The 18,254-nt window shown below is 40.4% G+C and overlaps 1 protein-coding gene across 6 annotated transcripts in view; it reads right to left on the bottom strand.

Moving 5' to 3' along the window:
• The window catches only part of GRIA2 (glutamate ionotropic receptor AMPA type subunit 2), a 107,166-nt gene that overhangs the window by 58,942 nt on the left and 29,970 nt on the right, over positions 1 to 18,254 (bottom strand). The window contains exon 1 of one of the 6 annotated variants that reach the window (XM_073001516.2): positions 629 to 837. The exons of the other annotated variants lie outside the window; for them this stretch is intronic. The gene's annotated coding sequence lies outside the window, so the exon portion shown is untranslated. Of the gene's footprint in view, positions 1 to 628; positions 838 to 18,254 lie in introns of those variants that run through there. 6 annotated transcript variants of the gene reach the window in all.

The following is an 18,254-nucleotide window of genomic DNA, read 5'->3' as shown; positions in this document are numbered from 1 at the left end:
GGTTAATCCGGAACGGATTAACCTCGCTATGCGGGGCACCACTGTATACACCTGGTTGCCCTCAATGACCGAAATCCACATCAGTCTCCCCAGATACATAGCTGTTTTCTTGAATCTGAAGGTCATTTGCAATACACTCTGGAAAATCAATTACCGAACCTCTTAAAAAACTCTGAATGCCAGTCTCTTCCCAATCATTCTTTCGAGTGCTGTGTGGCCATAATTTAACAAAATCTGTGATCTTGGCTTATTTCCACTGCTTCTTTGCTGGACCAGTGCTAGTTCCCACCATCGAGATAAGGTCTTCTTTTAAGACAGGGAGCAGGGGAGGAGATGATTCAACACTGTCCACAGTCTCCCTTTCCTCTCCACACAAGGAGTAATTCTTCTCATACTCATTGGTTCTTTTAAGTTCACAGAGTGGGGTAACGAAGAGAGGGAGAGCATTTTGGAATGATTGCAGCACCGGAGACATTAGGGTAAAATCTGTAAGCTCCTAATTTCTTAAGGCCATAGGCACCACATTTGCTTCACAATCCGACATCATAGTAAAATTAATCACCACCTACTTAAAAGGTGGCAAAGGTCTTCTCCTCTAAATCAATCCACTTCTCTATCATACGTTTACCTCCAGTTCTGGAATGTTGTTTTCTTCCTATTCTCCTTTATATCCGGCTCCTCTTCCACTTGCTGCTGTTACCAGGATAACAAATTGCTGTTCCAGAGGAGTAGGACATAGGAGACCACACCTGCTGGCTCCCAAGCAGTTCAATGATTTTTTTTTCTTATTTCAGCTAGAGTTAGCAACTCTATCTGAGCTGCCGACCAAGGACAGCAATGTGCCAAGCATAAATCTGTTGGCGTGGGGCCAAAACTCCAGAGGCTTAATGAGGCTCTGGCCTCAAGAAAACTTCTTAGAGTCTGGCTGAATGTGAAGCTTGGCAAGAGCACTCTGTTTAAAAGACAAGCCTTGAAGCTAAAGGACACTAGTTATACAGAACCTCTTATCAGATTGCTTCCATTCCTCCCACTTAAATTTAACAAAGTAAGAGACCTAGAGGTGGGGAGAAAAATGACATGAGAGAGTTCTTAGTGATTATAATACTGTATAGTATATTGGATATGACTACACATATGTACATGGCAATATACATTTGGCATAACAACATTCAGAGCAATATTGACATAGAAGCAAATGACCACCAGACGTACTGCTGAGTGGCAAAGGTCTATTCTGTCTCCGTTACATTTATACTCAGAACAACCAATCACATTTCACCATTTACAGCTGGTCTTACTTCACCATCAAGCATTACATCAGTTTGTTCCACCTATATGCTGTTAGTCATTACATTGGCTTTTACTCTACATTCCTGACTCTTCACTTTCATTACAATATTAAAATTTAACTCCCTGTTCACCAAAAGAACAAAATCCTGACAATATCCTCATACACTATCTTCTGGAGAGGCACCATAAACAAGGAATTAAAATATTAAGGACTGCAATCAGCACATCTACCAAGGTAAGGTGAGGTGATCAAATAGAAAAAATAATATCTTGGGTGTCAATAGCTTGCTGATTATTCCATTTTTATTATCTCAGATTATAAAAGCCTATAAAATTGCTGAACAGTAAAGCTGAGGTAAACCATCTCATCCCTCTGGGTTATCTTGTTCAATTACTCTGGAAATGTGACTTGTTTTCATGGTGTAGAGTAATCCAGAGTTTTATTTTCAAAACAAATGATTGTGGGTACAAAAGAACAATTCATGTGGCTTAAATCAAGGGTTGGGATAGGGGATTATTTTCTCTTCAGAGCCACATTTCCTCATGGAAAATGTATTAGGAGACATAGGATAGTCAGTGGTAAGTAAGACTAGGGATAATCTAAAGACAAAAGGATTTGAGTCTATTGATTTTCTCAGACTCTGGCACTTGGTCTTCCTTTTTCCCACTCTTTCCTTCTCTCTCCTTTGACCAGCATTGTATCAGAAGAGAGACCAATCATTCTTTCCAGAGGTGTGATGGCTTCCAGTGGGCTTTTGACACGGAGCAGATATGTGTCGCAAGCCCTAGAGCTGCAGGTTTTCCATGCATGGGTGAAACAGTATTGGCATCTCAAATGTGACCACCCACACTTGGGTCCCACCAATTTAAATGGAGGTTATTTCTAGGTAACTGCATTTAGAATCGTAACTATCATCTCTGCATCATTGAAAAGAAGAGGTGTGCTGAATTATATTTTTGAACTATAACACAAAATTATCTAGGCAACATGGCATTATATTGCCTGAGGAACTTATGGGAGTTATCGTCCAAAAACAGAAATCTGGACAGCTCCACTGAGAATTAGTCTTGTTGGTTTCAATCAGACCATGCACAACAGGAGTCCTCACTCAAAGACAGGAAAGCTTAATCCATCTGCTCAAGACACCTTGCATGTCATAAACAGCTAAGGCTAGAAATGAAATTCAATGCTGTGGACTCTGTCACGGCCAGCTCCAGAAACTATGCTTTATGCCAAGAGCAAGATGGTGCCTTTTCCCTTTGCATATACAAGAACTGACCAAATTACTGTATTTTTCCATGTATAAGACTATACTTTTGTCTAAAATCTTTAGACTAAAAATTGAGGGTCATCTTAAACATGGAAGTAAGCTGAGGAAAAAAAACTGGAGGGGAAAGCAGGGATCAAAGTGCTGCAGGATGGCTTTAATCCCTACTTTCCCCTCTGCTTGTTAAGTCCCATGGGGCTTAGCAAAAGGAGGGGGGAAGTATCAAAGCAATACTGTGGCTACATAAGGGGGGAAAGGGTCAAAATAATTGTGCATTTGTGGAATTGCTTTGATCCCTTTCCCCCTCCTTTTGCTAAGCCATGTGGGGCTTAGCACAAAGGGAGAAAGCAGGGATCAAAGCCATCCTGCAGCACTTTGATCCTTTTTAACACTACATTTGCTAAGCCCCACTTAAAATTCTTAATTCTGGGTTAGAAAGGGGGGCGTCATACATGGGGGCGTCTTATACATGGAAAAATACAGTATCTCTGCCTTCAGTATATGTTTTGGACTACAGTACCCTATAATTGCTTCTTAGAGCTTTGCTGGTTGAGAGTTGTAATGAATGAATGAATGAATGAATGAATGAATGAATGAATGAATGAATGAATGAATGAATGAATGAATGAATAAATAAATAAATAAATAAATAAATAAATAAATAAATAAATAAATAGCAACAGGTAAAAGGAAAGGGAAGGATATTTAAGTCAACATACCTTTCTGACAGATCAAACTAAGATAAAGGTTAGTGTACCACAACAGACCGCTCTTGCCCACATTATAGCCCCTAACAATGTGTATCTACTTAGTCTCATCTAAAAGCCTCACATTCATTCATTTACTCTTCTTACAGTCTTGATATCATTGCTGCTACTATAGGATGTGGTAAGAAGCTGAAGGGCTTAGGTATTTCCCACAGAAACATATGTTCTGCCTGGAAGAGACCAGGAGGACGAGGCCTCTGCCATAAGATGACTTTCTCAGAGCAGTATATTCCTTCCTTCCTATGGCCCCAGGGCCATAGGACTGCAACTCTGGGGTTATTGTTTTGTTGCTTTTAATGTCTTTAATGATTTGGGTGGTTTTAAGTTTTTTTGTTATTATTATTTTATCCTGTTATACATAGCCTCAATTTTCTTTATAAAATATATCTGTGGTATGGATATAAGGAATAATCACTTTTTTTCTTATTAAACTCTTCATAGGCTACATAAGCACAAATATTCCTGCTAATGACTTTAATTCTTCAAAAGTCATGTTTTAAAGCAGCAGCCACCATGATATTCTGCAAGTCATCAAACCATGGTTTGTATTAAAGCATTTGCAACGTTCAGCCCTGCCCTCACCTGTCCATCACAGCTGAGCAGTGGAAAAGTAGCCAATGAGGGAACGGAAGGAGGTGCAAAAGGGGGAGGAGCTGGGATATAAAGGAGTGTATGGAGTATGTGTCGGAGAGTTCTGTGAGTCTGAGAGACAGTGTGCCAGAAAATCAGTGAGAGTTAGAAGCTGTGTGTTAGTGAGTTCAGTGAGTGAGAGAAATTGATTATCAACTGGTGATTTACTTATATTTTACTGATCAAATAAACAAGTTTAAGTATGTTAAAGAAACACTGGCCTCATTGATTAATTGGAAATACTGGTGGCAGCTACCTGAGTAGAAGAGTGAGCACATACTGGAGGCCTGAGTTATTATAGGCTCCAGCATGCACGTTACAGCATTGTTTTCTGTGATTTATTTTGTGGGGAGAAATGGTTTTCATACTCATTCTTACGCTTAGGGTGTCACAAAACACCTCACCCTCTTGCAGGGTAAGGGGAAGAACTCTCCAGTCCCTCTCCCTCATCTGTAAGGGTGAAAGTACAGTGGTACCTTGCAAGACAAATGCCTCGCAGGACAAAAAACTCTCAAGACACATAGCTTTGGCAATGGGGTTGATGACTCACAAGACAAATGTTCTTAAGGCCTTGCTTCGCAAGAAGAATGTTTTCCGTTTTTTGTTCCTGCCTCATGTTTGCTGATTTTTAAATGTTTTTCTATGATGTTTACAAAGTTAAAGTTTTTTGATTGAAAATTTTAAAATCATTTGCACAATATGTATGGCTTTAAAGAGCACTTAATAAACTCTTTATAAACCAAATTTGACTTTGTTCTGACTTTTTTTTGCCCATAGGAACACATTAATTAGATTTCAATGCATTCCTATGGGAAAACGCGTTTCGCAAGACAAATTTTTCGCAAGACAACATTAACAGCGGAACGAATTAAATTCGTCTTGCGAGGCACCACTGTAATTAGAATTTATTTTCCCAACTCCTTATTATCGAACATATAATGTTCTGTATCTTCTGCAATGTATATACTGTGTGTCCATGTATATTTATTTCTGTCATATAATTTACAAAATAAAATAGCTATCAATCTGTTCCTCTGTCATGACCTACAAAAACAAATCACTAAGACACCAATTTCTCTCTCTCTGACAGAAAGGCTAGCTAGGCTACACATTCTCACTGACTGTTTCCAGGCAACGCAGGAGAAATGAGAGTTTTGGAGGGTGTTGCCTAGCAACAAAACACCACTCCGCATCCCCCCCAACTTCTGCTTTATTTGCAATAAACAAGCAATCCAAGTTACTGTATTTGAGGAGATTCGAGAAACTAGCAACTGATAGAGTAGGCAACAGTCTCTCACAAACTCTATTTAGCATATCATTTATTTGTTTCTCTAGACATTTCTTGATTCATGTGTATCTTTATGGATGAATAATTTTCAGCAACAGAAATCATTGCATTCTATAACAAAGTTTGATTTGCATGTCAGTTTGGTGTTATGTATCTTATTGTTAGACACTGAAGCAAGATGTATTGCTGCATCACAACCAAGAAGGGAGAACTGGTGTCACAAGCAGGGAGGGATGTCTTCTCTATAAATTCTGGGATAAGGCAACCCACCTCAAATCCCACAGTGCCTAGGCAACCAAGACACTTCATTATTCATAACAAGGACATAAAATCATTATTGCTTGTTCAGATCAAATGCACTTCTAGGATACTAGTGTGGACCAAACAGATCCCAAAAAGATGAAGGCGGTGGCAGCAGCTGCCATGGTGACATCTGAAGAACAGACCTAGAGGAAGCCAGTTTGTCCTCTTCCCCCTCCTAGCGTTCTCCCTTCCACCTCCATTGCCACCATCATTGCAGCCACCTCCATCATCACCACTTCTGCCTCCAATCACATGGCTCTGCTCAGCCATGATGCAGGGGCAGCAAGGAAAAAGTTTGGAGGGAGGTGATGAGAAGGAAAGGGGTGGAAAGGGAAGGAGGGGGAAATGGGCAAAGGAGGGAATGGCAAAGGGGAATAGAAGGTGTGAAGTATTTGGCAGAGGAGTGAAGATAAGAGGTTGCTTGAGGGATGGGGAGTGTTGGATGGTGGGAAGGAAGGCTCAACTTAGAGTGAGGTGTGCAGCATGGCGCTGGCTGTTTCAGGAAGTGGACTGCAGCTCTTTAATTTTAAAAAAATCCTGCTATCTGGTACAGTGGTGCCCCGCATAATGAGCGATTTGTTTAACGATGAATCCGCATAGCGATGTGTTTTTTGCGATCGCGAAAGCGATCGCATTGAGATGTTTCTAATTGTAAAACATCGCTTTGCGATGATCGGTAAGCGTTGCGCTTACCGATTTTCGCATAGCGATGTTGTTTTTAACAGCTGATTGGCTGTTCCAAAATGGCCACCAGGTAAAGAAAATGGCCACCCGCTGTGTTTTCGCGCCCTTTCCTCGCTTACCGGGCAGAGAAAATGGTGGCCGCATGGAGGATTTCTGCAGAACAGTGAGTTTTTTGCCCATAGGAATGCATTAAATGTGTTTTAATGCGTTCCTATGGGCTTTTTTGCCCCACATAGTGACGAATCCACATAGCAATGATTTTTTTGGAACTGATTATCGTCGCTATGCGGGGCACTACTGTATATTGCTGAATCAGATAGAAGGATTTTTTTTTAAAAAAAAAAGAGTAGGGGCATTCACATTTTTGTTTGTTTGTTTACATCCCAGTCCTATTAGTGGCATTACTCTGGGCCATTACCACAAATATAATACAAAACAAAAAATAAAGATAAAAGCATAAAAGCAACAACAATTAACCCTTAAAAACAGATGACACAGACCAATCATATAAAACCTGGGTGAATGGAGGAAAGTGGAGGGAAAGGTGATCAGCTAAGGTCAGTATGGAAAGCCTCCCTGAAAAGCAATGTTTTTAATTGCCTTCTAAATATCAACAGGGAGGGGACTAGGCGGAGCTCCCCCAGAAGCTGGTTCCATAAGGTTGGAGCCACTGCAAAGAAGGCCCTATCTCTTGTAGAAGATTTATGGGTGTCCCTTGGGGTGGCCACCCAGAGGACTGGGATGATCCTGTGTGTTGAGCTGATGACATTAAGGAAAGACTCTCTGACAAGTAACATGGGCCCAAACTGTGGAAGGCTTTGTATGTAAGCGTCAAAAACTTCAGCTTGATTCAGGACGCAACAGGAAACCAGTGGAGGCATTCACATATGCAGAACTGATTGCAATGAATCAATTCCACATCTGCCCTCAAAATAAATGGACTTCTGGCAAAGGAGCAGAAAAACGTGCTCCACTGGCGCAGTACTCTGAACATGTATGTACCTTGTGTGTACACTAAACTGTAAATCATTTTTACAAGCAGAACCCAGAACAATAGGTCTTATTGTCACTGGGACTGAGTCCTAGAAAATGAGTGTACTAGTACACATCCAGTTTCATTTTCCACCAACTGAGGGCCTAATCCTACTGCCAGAACAAACCAGAAGAGAGGTTGTTTATTTTGGAGTTGGTCTAAACTCCAGGGGAAGGAGTCTGTTCATCACAAATATCAGGATAAGCCCACTCACCCCTATGCAGTCTCCTATGACTAGTGCTACTTAGCAAAAAATTCAGAATATTCCACCAAACTACCTATACCAGGATTCTGCAGGATGGAGCAGAGGTAGTTATAATGTAGCACTATGTAGTATAGATTCACTATTTCTTTTATGGTGGATCTCAGCTGTCAGCTGTGATTAATTTTTGAAGATTTTATTGCATTTTTGTTGCATACCAACCCAGTGCAACAACAAGGCCTTTAAAAACATAAGATCCTCATGCTCTGAAATAACAACCAGTGATCAAGACTTTGCTGGAAAAGGCCAAAGATAAAAGAATGCACATTGTACTCAAGAAAGTGATGAAAAGAAAGTAGCTAGAAAATAAGATACCACAGTTGAATTCTCAATTATTTTGATAATTCCCCCTCTTTTGCAAAAGCACAAGTCAGATATGTTGCAAAGGCACATTGAAAGCAAGCAGTAAACAACTATGTTTGAAGGCAGGGGAGCACTTTGGAAAAAAATTAAACAAAAGAGGAAGAAAGCATCCATTGAGAAATCTGGCATTAAAAGGAAAACAGAGCAGAGAGATAAAAACTAGTAAAACAGTTGCAACATGTTATAGAGCTTTCTGTTAAAAAGGAAACTTGTGGGGGGAACCAAGAAGGGATTTTTGTCTGTAAGGAATGTTTCAGCAGTCTATAAGAAGAGGAGGTCTTATAATCACTGCTTTTATTAAACCATTAGGATTTATAAACCTTGCAGAGTTACTTCTACTCTCCCGGAATTCAACCAGTAGATTCCATGACAAACATACATGTCATCAGGCCATTGGTCAATCCAAATGCCTATGGTTACTGGACCTTAGTCTCTAAGGTTTCAATGACATTTTGCAGTTCTGCTTGGAAATGCCATGGAGTCAACTTATCACCTTCGAAATGTAAAAACTGTGCTTTACCACTGATTATCACCCGGACGCCTGCCCACCTAAATGTATGACAGAATTGCATCTTAACTTCACAAGCACACATTTATTTTCCCAGAGAGGCTTTAGCACAAATACGAATACATTCCTCACAGGACTTTATCTTATATTGTTGTGTACTGTAGTCTTGCATTGAGCTGCACCATTGCCTGAAGTAGAATGAAAATAAACTCACATCCCAATACTCTGCTGAGGCCATGATATCAAGAGGAAGAGGAAGAGAAAGAAAGAGACAGCCTTGGCAGCAGCTTCCATCCTGTACAAATCAAAGACAAGTTGTAGATTGCCTAGGCCAGCCATTCTCAACATGGGATATAGACTGAAAACAGTTTTACACATAAACTATAAGACTTGTTATGCAACTTATACAGTCCTGATACAGTCCAATTTTTTTCATACTGTGTTTATGGCCATGGCCAAAAAAGACTGAGTGTGGCTGGCCTAGGCCCCTCTTGCCACGGAGAAAGAGGGAGCCAGAAAGCAAGGAGAGCAGACAAGAGAAAGCTCTGCAGATGTGATCGTGGAGGAGGTTCAAGAGGCAGGGGACTGAGGAGATGCCTTAGATTAGAAGAACCCAGGAAGGCTACCAAGTAGGGGTAGATCCCCCAGAAGAACCAGATTCCCCAGGTGGGAGTATGAATACAAAGAAGACACCTAGACTGGGGTTATTGTACAACTGAGAGTGCCCAGGGAGAGGCCAAGAGATGCCTCAATTCTAAGTCTCTTCCCAAGCCCAGTTACTGTGGTAGAAAGGAACATGAGGGGTAGAGACATAGGCAGCAGGAAGCCCAGACCCATGAAACAGGTACAAAGCTGCCAGGATGCTGGAGGAAAAAGAAAAGAGCTGAAAGACAGTACCTAACTGAGGGACAACAATCCACCAGTCAGAACTGGGACTGTCATTGCTGCCTTATAGTTCAGTGATTTCTGACTGAGGAACCAGAGGTCGAAAGTTCAGTTCCCCCCTGTGCCTGTCTAAGAAGGGCTGGACTCAATGATCCACAGGTTTCCTTCCAGTTCTGCATGATGGTGATGACGATGATGATGATATAAATCCTCCCTGTAGTGTATGTCAGTGGGGTAGTTATCAGGACTCAACCTGTTGAAAAGAATGGCAAAAGAGATTGAATCAGTGTTGGTAACTGGGGGGCACCTGGACTCTTAAGGACACTTATGAAAAAAGAAGAGAATTACCCCCTAAGGAGCTCTTTATGTTGCATGTCTTTCCCCTATCCCCATTAAATTAATTCCTCCTGCTGTTTAAGCATCTATGGGAACTTATATGGAACTGGCAATGAAGGAAGGAGCTGCCACCAAAGTTGCCAGTAAGCAGACTATGAGTCAGTTTAAGTTATTTTCATATAACCAGTCAATATTTTTCTACAATGTGAGGTTTTGATCCATTCAGAACTGTGAGTAAAATGGAACCTTTTATTCTTTCTCTTACTAGTGTCTGTGAGTGAGTTAATGAGACAGTGAATGCAGGTTGAGGAGAACTCAGCAATAAGAGGTGGTCTACTTTGGGGGGGACTTGAACCCAATTCTTCTCTATATGTTCGTTTTTTTTTCCACTGCATTGCTAGAAGGTTTTTAAAAGCCATAAATTTTCACACCCTGCCAAGCTAAAGAGTACTGGAGGTGAAGATTGCCTTTGAAAATATTTGGGTAGTCCATGAGGGCTGGATTCCCAATGTGGTTTTATTGGATAGAGTGACAGAGTAGGACTCTAGAGAAGAGGGTTTGAATCCCCATGTGGCCAAGGAAACTCACTGAGGGACCAGAACCTGTAAACCCACTCCTTAAATATCTCACTTACTTTGAAAGCGCTATTACAGTCAATGGCTTGTAGGATAGCCATACAATCTCTGTCACTGCTTTGTCTCATCATCCACTTCTTGTTCCAATCTTCTTCTGGAAAAGGCTGGACATCAGTATGGCTGTACTGGCTTTGGATGCAGCAGATCAAAACAATGATGTTGTGCTGTGTCCAAACCAGTCACTAAGGTTCTTCAGCTAATAAATTCTCCTCCTTTCTGCACTTATTTTCCCATTTATTATATATTGACTGGTTAAGTGAAATAATCTGTATTTTTTGTTTCTCATTACATGATGGAAGTATTTTAGGTTCCTCCACTTTATGATTCTGGCCTTCACCCATTCATTTTAGTATTTCTAAAGTAGCTACCCTTAATCTTGGACAGAAAGATCAGGTAAGATGCCAAGAAGTGAATTCAAAATGTTACGCATATAAATCATGTGCAAAATTGTTGAGCAATAGGACCTCCTTCCCAACTCCAATTCCATGGAAGGGGAATTGGACCACAGTGTTGTTTGCTGAGAATAAAGAAGAGCTTCAACCAACATGGTTATCACTCTTTTCCTCTGTCCTTTCTGATTGTGTCAGAATTTCCAGCCTTTAAAGAGATTAGAACCAAGCATGAGGATTTTCCATCAATTGATTCTACCGTTACAGTACCTATACCTTGAAGTAAGCTCATAAATGAGAAGGCTTCTATCTTAGGCAAGAAAAAGGGTGAATGCAATCTAAGATGCCATATTTAAAACTAGGGACGTGTAAATACTGCTCATTTGATTTGTATGCAGATACTTGCTGGGGGGGAATGGGGAAAGGGGGGGAAATGTTCCCAGACAATAGCTTGACATGCAACATCCAATAAAAGTCTGCACCAGAGAACCATACATCTGTTACACACTTTTTTCTAAGTATAATGAAAACTCAGTGTAGCTTCCAAAAAGAAAAATGAATAACACTCTATAATGTAGGTAGTCTAATAAGGAATGTGCCATCCCCCCTTGCCATATCTGGATGTGGAATGGATGCTCAGTTAGGTGGATAGAGAATAAGTAGAGACTGTTGAGACCGATCCGAACCTTCCTTGGTGCCAGGGATAAGTTTCCAAGAGAGGTTCTAGCATTCTCCCAGGCTTCAGCTGTCAATCTCTTTCTGCTCTGGTGCTTCCTTCTTTTGCTACATCAAACTGACAGCATGTATTTTTGTTCAGATTTCAGCATTTTTAACCCCAAAAATGCTAGAGCCAAATTCAGTGGTGGGTGTGGATACCTGAACTGATCTGAGTGTGTGACTTCAGAGAACCACCCTTTAGCTGACCCAGAAATTCACAAATATCTCTACTCTGTCTTTTACTTTTGACACTTCTCTGAAGCCTGTGCACATCCTTATTTAAAATTATTAGAACTAGACATATATGTGTGCACATTGTACAGCAGTCTGGCTTATCATACTCTCCAGAAACTTGTAACTCTAGAACAATACCCTTAAAGCTAATAGTAAGTTTCATGAATCCTGTGTGGAGATGTAAAATCAATTTCACAGTTTAATGGTGTTAGGCTGACTTTTTATGTTGACTGTTACACTGAGTTAATAACCATGATATTCAAGAACAATTAAAAAAATTATTTAATCTGTGATAAAAAAAACGAAAACAAAATTCCCTTCATGGATCGCTGCTTTGTCATGGCGTAGGGGCTTGAGTAATTCAGAGAAGCTATCTGCTATGCCATGCAGGGACACCCAAGACGGGCAGGTCATAGTGGAGAGTTCTGACTAAATGCAACCCACCTGGAGCAGGAACTGGCAAGCCACTCTAGTATCTTTTCCAAGAAAACCCCGTGGATAGAATCAAAAGGCTAAAAGATGTGACTCTGGAAGATGAGCCCCTCAGGTCGGAAGGCGTAAGCTACCAACATGAATTTGACCAAACTCTGGGAGGCAGTGGAAGACAGGAGGGCCTGTCCTGCTCTGGTCCATGGGGTCATGAAGAGTCAGACATGACTTAATGACTAAACAACAACAACAAAACTAACAGGCATTACTCATTTAACAACTAACCAAATCCAGCACAATAAAGCTCAATAGCAAGTTAAATCTGCAAAATCTTCCTAATTAAAGCAATCTAATGAACAAGATACTATCTTGCTTTCATTGCAACCCCAATTAAGAGAGAAATTTATCCAAATGTAGAACAAGTCTTTGAAATTAAAGGTGAAATACTGTCATAGTATACTACTATGATTTTAACAGTACAATTTTAAATGTACATTCTCAGACGTAATACCTGTTGTAATACATGTTCCAGTATAGTCTTTCCCCCTCTATCTGAAAGCAGGCTACACACAAATAAGACGAAAAAAAAATCTCCATCTCAGCTCTTGTTCAACACACAACACAGCAACAGGAGGAACAGTATAAGTGAACACTTAGAACTTTTGCCTTTTTTTGTGAAGCCACACAGTTTAAATTTGTAACTAGCAAGTTGCCGTTGTACCATAAAAATTGGTAAAGTTACTTCTCATCAGCTGAAATCTTGTACTAAATTGAAACTAGAATAGGCCTGTCTAATCAGTGTAATGAGAACAATGTCAGAACCTTATAAGGATGACTGACTCTCCCTGGAGTCCTACAGAGATTGATAAATATCCAAGGCAAAAAAACAGAAGCCAGGCATCCTTATCAGGTTCTGACAAGGTCTATAGAATGAGTAGGGATCTGGTGAATGAACACACATATAAATTTCACTTATTCAGTGAACCTACTTTAATGGTTGTTGTGGGTTTTTTGGGCTCTTTGGTTGTGTTCTGAAGGTTGTTCTTCCTAATGTTTCACCAGTCTCTGTGGCCGGCATCTTCAGAGGACAGTACTCTGTGCTCTGGTGTAGTTGGCTTGGGAGTGGAGTATTTATGGCTGTGAGATAGGCTTTTGTCCTTTTCAGGAGATGGGTGATTAGTGTGTCTTGTTGGGGGTGTATTGGTGTGATAAGGAGGAGAGATTATCTATCATTGTGATTGATGGGTGTCATTAGCTGGTCTTTTGTGTGTAGTGATCCCGTCCTTGTGGCTGGGTAGAGTTCGTTAACCTTTTGCACACTGTATTTTTGAGAGCTGGGAGCCAAGTTTTGTTGAGCTTCACACTTCCCTTTTTTTTGTTGAAGTTCTGCTGGTGCTTGTGGATTTCAATGGCTTCCCTGTGCAGTCTGACGTAATGATTGTTGCTGTTGTCCAGTATTTCAGTATTTTGAAATAGAATTTCACGTCCAGCTTGTTTTAGGGCATGTTTAGCTACTGCTGATTTTTCTGGTTGTTTTAGTCTGCAGTGTCTCTCATGGTCTTTGATTCTGGTGTGGATGCTGCATTTTGTGGCTCCAATATATATCTGGCCACAACTGCAAGGTATCCGGTATACTCCTGCAGTTGTGAGGGGTCCCTTCTGTCCTTTGCTGACTGTAACATTTGTTGTATTTTTGTGGTGGGCTTGAATACTGTTTGTAGGTTGTATTTTTTTTCAAAAGTTTCCCCATGCAGTCTGTGACCCCTTTGATGTATTGCAGAAATACTTTATTTGTGGGTGGCTGTTTTTCTTCTGCAGTTTGGTTTGATGGCTCTTTTCATTTCTGGAGTAGCCATTTGCCTGTAGGGCCCAATTGAGATGGCTGAGTTTAGTGCTGAGAAACTGAGCTTCAGAGTTCCGATTTGCACGGTCTACCAGTGTTTTGATTATGCCTCCCTTTTTTGCTGTGGGTGGTGGTTGGAGTTTTTGTGTAGGTACCGGTCTGTGTGGGTGGGTTTTCTGTAGACTATGGAAACTACGGAAGAGGCCAGGATGACGCAAGAGTGCAGTTAAAAAATGCACCAACAAACACCCCACTAGATGACACAATGCACAGTTGCATCTTGCCTCATCCAGTGGTGGGGGCAAAGAAGCATGGCGGCGGAGCAGGCATTTGCTATTGTTTTCATTTAATTCTAAAGTTCTTTCTTCCTCAGTTATGAAGACATGTAAAAAACAAAAGTAGAATTCTCCCCCATCTTTATTAATTAATTGCAGTATCTGGTCATTCCAGAGCACAGAGAAATTAGGTTCTTGCTGTGCTCCGCATCTGCCACAGCATGTCAAGCAAAGACAGTAAACCTGCATTCCAGACCATTTCCAGGGCAGTTCAAATTGTGTGTATCTTTTAAATTATTTTTCTATTAGGAGTCATAATGTCACAGTGTTGGACACCTCCTCAGTTAGTATAAGGGGTTGCTAACCTTCCTCTTCTGGAAATAGTTCTTCTAGACATACATCAAATCTTCTAAAAGAATTTTTGTTGGACCTTTTTTGGTGCTTTAAATAATCTAAGGTTGATGAAATGCAGGGTTATGTTGGCCTTTAAGAAGATGGATGTGCTTATCAACCTGCAGAATAATGATTAATTCAAGCTATCAGTTAGAAAGAGTGTGAAACTGAGTGACTAAAACAAAGTTGTTACTATACACACGTAAGCTTACAGTATTTTGTTTTTTTTACAAAACAAAAAGGCTCTTTCTACAAGAAGTATCCATTCTCATGTTTTATGAGTTTATGATAATTTAAAGAAGATAGGTAAAGGTAAAGGTAATGGTTCCCCTTGACATTTTTAGTCCAGTCGTGTCCGACTCTAGGGGGCGGTGCTAAGCATGTGTTAAATATTTGCATACTTTCTTTGGTATTCAAACTGTTGGCAATTGCAGGTAAATACAGTAATTTCATCTGCAAACAGATTTTTCAGTAGGATATGCCAAGAAACACAGCCATTCAGGCATTTTCAGACAACTATATTTCAGGTGAAAGCATCTCTTAAAATTTTCCTTGGTGTCACACTGTAGAGATCTGTGCTTGGTTTTTGCCATTAAAGTACTAGTTTGGCTTCAAGGGTTCTATCAATTCACAACAGACCCATCTGCTAACACTTAGAAGTGAAACTTTTGCAACAAAAATGATATAAACCCTATTCAGGCATTAGCTCAAATGTAATTGTGATGGGGGCAATTTAACTTGTGCATCCCAGAAGTCATGCAGATTTTCTCATGTTCAATGTGAAGTTCTGAATAAGCTTTTGCACATGCACTCAGCTGAAAGTGGTTACACCTTCTTTGTGACTGCAAGTCCTGATAAGGAACTGAATATATTTATAAATATCTATACAGACTTATAGATGAAACAAAGTGGGAAACTTTAAGTGGGAGCAATCCAACTAAGGATCACTTTACACGTACTGTATATGACTGGCAACTGAACTGTGTGATGTTACTCCATTGCAAAGCACTGTATTTGAACTAGTTCAAGCAGAATGATCTGCAAGTTTTCTCTGTGGTGCTAGATCTGTAATTGCTCGTTCAAACAAATGAGAAATTCTAGATGCTGCTGCAACCAAGTGACAAACATGCATGTGTGAAGCTCAATGCCAACAAAGTCAAGGCCTGCCAAGACTTTGGATTAACAATCAGCCTGAAGAAAAGACAAGTCATAGGCCATGGCATGGACTCATGTCCTTCTATTACCATCTCCACACAAGAATTGGAGGGTGTTCATTCTGTACCTTGGCTCAACAATCTCTGACACTCTCGCCCCAGATGTCGAGCTGGATAAATGCATTGGCAAAGCAGCTACCATGTTCTCTAGACTCACAAAGAGAGTATGGTTTAATAAGAAGCTTATGGTGTACACCAAGATCCAGGTCTACAGAGCCTGCGTCCTGAGCACACTCCTGTACTTCAGTGAGCCCTGGACCCTTTGTCCAAGAGAGGAAGAGGAATTTGAATACATTCCATATGCATTGTCTCTGAAGCATTTTTGGTATCATCTGGCAGGACAAAGTTCCAAATAGAGTAGTTCTAGAACGAGCTGGAATTTTTGGCATGTCTTCATTACTGAAACAGCAACATCTACATTGGCTTGGGTATGTCGTGAGAATGGCTGAGGGTCAGATTCCAAAAGATCTCTTGTATGGAGAATTAATGCAGGGAAATCACCCCAGAGGGAGACCACAGCTGCCATACAAGGTATATGCAAGCGGGATCTGAAGGCCTTAGGAATGGACCTCAACAGATGGGAAACCTTAACATCTGAGTGTTCAGCCTGGAGACAGGTGGTGCATCATGGCCTGTCCCATTTTGAAGAGACACTTATTCAGCAGGCCCAGGCAAAGAGGCAGTCCCGAAACCAGCAAAATCAGAGAGCTGGACAGGGGACAGATTGTATTTCTCTTCAGTGTGGAAGGGATTGTCACTCTCGAATTAGCCTTCTCATCCTCACTAGATGCTGTTCCAAGTTCTCCATACAGAACACGTTACCATAGTCTCTTGAGACTGAAGGATGCCTAATCTAATCTAATCTAATCTTATATTATATTATATTAGTAGTTTATAAAAAGTATGTATCACAATCACCATCATTACTGTAATCATTACGAGTACTAGACTACACTACTTTTGAATACTTCTCATATATGATAGATTAAACTAGTAAGTACCATTATACAATGAAATAAACTAATTAATGTGATAATGTATATTTCATAGATGCTAATGCTGAGCAAGTAAATTGGTAAGAATTTAATTTGTAACTAACCAACAAAGTGGTATGACCCTCTGATAAATATACTGTACTAAGTATACTTCATGAAACTGGAAGATTTAATACATCACATCTTCTCACTGTCGCCATTAGAACATGAGATTAGGAGATCTATGACCTTGTTTATGTAAATGTAAATACTATCAGCATTCCTTGACAAATTTAAATGACAAGCATGAAAGTCAAATTTTAAGCTAGAATATGTTAACTACCCTAGGCAAAGTACATCATGAAAAATATTCCTCCTTTGTATAAAAATGGAACTTGACCAATGTTTACATATCCTCACAGAACATTTTGCATTTCAGATACAATTGCACAGAACATACTAGCACTAAAATGATACTTGGAGAAATTTTCTTTTTTACAACAGTTTGACAGAGTAATTATTAAATGAAGGTGATTTATTAAAAAATGGACATTTCATAGTGCATTGGTTACAGTTGCCATTGGTTACTGTACCCAAATCAAATTTATTTGCATTTGCCTGTCACATCTCTCCTAACACTTTATGGCCAAAATCCTGTTGCTGGCATAAGACAAATCTTAACTTTCAGGCCATTCCTTCTGGTAAACAAAGTGTCAGGATCCCCACGTGGCCCCTGCTTGTTTCACCAAACTAAGAGCTCATGCTACATGTCTTTCAGCTGCCACCAGTTGCTTATTATTAATAAGAGAGGTCCTGGCAATGTGTCATTTTAAAAAGAACTAAACAGAAATTGTTCATTGTTAGAGATGTTGACAGGACAAGCAATGTTGTTAATTCTTAAACAAACATTCTCCTTTATACACTCTCAACCCCCACTCTCCCGCCCAATCCCCAAAACGACACCAAACTCCTCAATCTTCCTAAAACTCCTCAACTCTCCCTAAACTCTCAAACTCCCAATCTCTCTCTGACTAACTCCCCCTCCTCCTACTGAGTCTCTTCTATCTTGTGACTCCACCCCTCCAGCACTCCTGTTGGTCTATGCAGATATCATATTAATATTCATGACCTGGGCCAATGCCACACCATGCTATTACTTTCAGGGGGGTGGGGAGGTGCATACCTTCAAGAACTGTAGCAGGAATAGAGCCTTTAAAAACAAACTATTCAGTGATCCTTCCCTCCTCCATGTCCTTTCACTGACAGGCCTGCTTCCCAAGGCTTCTGTGAGAATGAGTGGTATGAGCCAAGCTGTTTATCTTTGGCTGATTCACACACCCATGGATACAATGCATGCCTCATAACTCAATGACTTAACATCTGGGGATGATACATATGTCAGTTAAGTGGAAACAGCTCCCAAATTGCTTGAATACTTTCCAAACCATCATCTGTAGCAATCATATACTTGATATGTATGGTCAGCAGGGCTAGACATCTGAAAAGGCTCATATTCCAAAAGGGAGTAACCTCT

Source organism: Pogona vitticeps, chromosome 5, assembly GCF_051106095.1.
Source record: "Pogona vitticeps strain Pit_001003342236 chromosome 5, PviZW2.1, whole genome shotgun sequence".
NCBI lineage: Eukaryota > Metazoa > Chordata > Lepidosauria > Squamata > Agamidae > Pogona > Pogona vitticeps.
Note: the sequence above shows the minus strand (reverse complement) of the source record. Positions and strands in the feature narration are given on the sequence as shown.